The sequence below is a fragment of the Alligator sinensis genome, unplaced genomic scaffold (genome assembly GCF_000455745.1).
Source record: "Alligator sinensis unplaced genomic scaffold, ASM45574v1 scaffold216_1, whole genome shotgun sequence".
Classification (NCBI taxonomy): Eukaryota; Metazoa; Chordata; order Crocodylia; family Alligatoridae; genus Alligator; species Alligator sinensis.
In genome coordinates this window covers 1728048-1728312 of record NW_005841868.1, presented here as the reverse complement: position 1 = coordinate 1728312, position 265 = coordinate 1728048, and the positions used below count along the sequence as shown (strand labels likewise).

Below are 265 nucleotides of genomic sequence, written 5' to 3'. Positions count from 1 at the left end.
GAGCCTGACGCGCCTGCGGCCAGGGCCGGGAGCCGCGGCGCCGGGGAAGCCCGGAACACCCCTGGTGCCAGCTTCTCCGGTGACGGACATCGTGCCTGGCCGGGGCGGGGTATTACCCTGCAAGCGCCTGGCTCTTCCCGTGACCGATCCATTCACCAGGGAGCTATTTAGTTTTGCCTAGACCGGCCTTTCTGAAGGGCTCGCAGACCTCCCGGCAGGCGAGAGATCGGAGCAGGCTTTGAACAGCATCCTGCTCCTTCCCTCC

The 265-nt window shown here is 66.4% G+C and overlaps 1 protein-coding gene across 1 annotated transcript in view; it reads right to left on the bottom strand.

The window, feature by feature from the left end:
* Positions 1–265, bottom strand: part of TBX3 (T-box 3) — an 11231-nt gene that overhangs the window by 2786 nt on the left and 8180 nt on the right. The gene's annotated exons all lie outside the window — the stretch shown is intronic.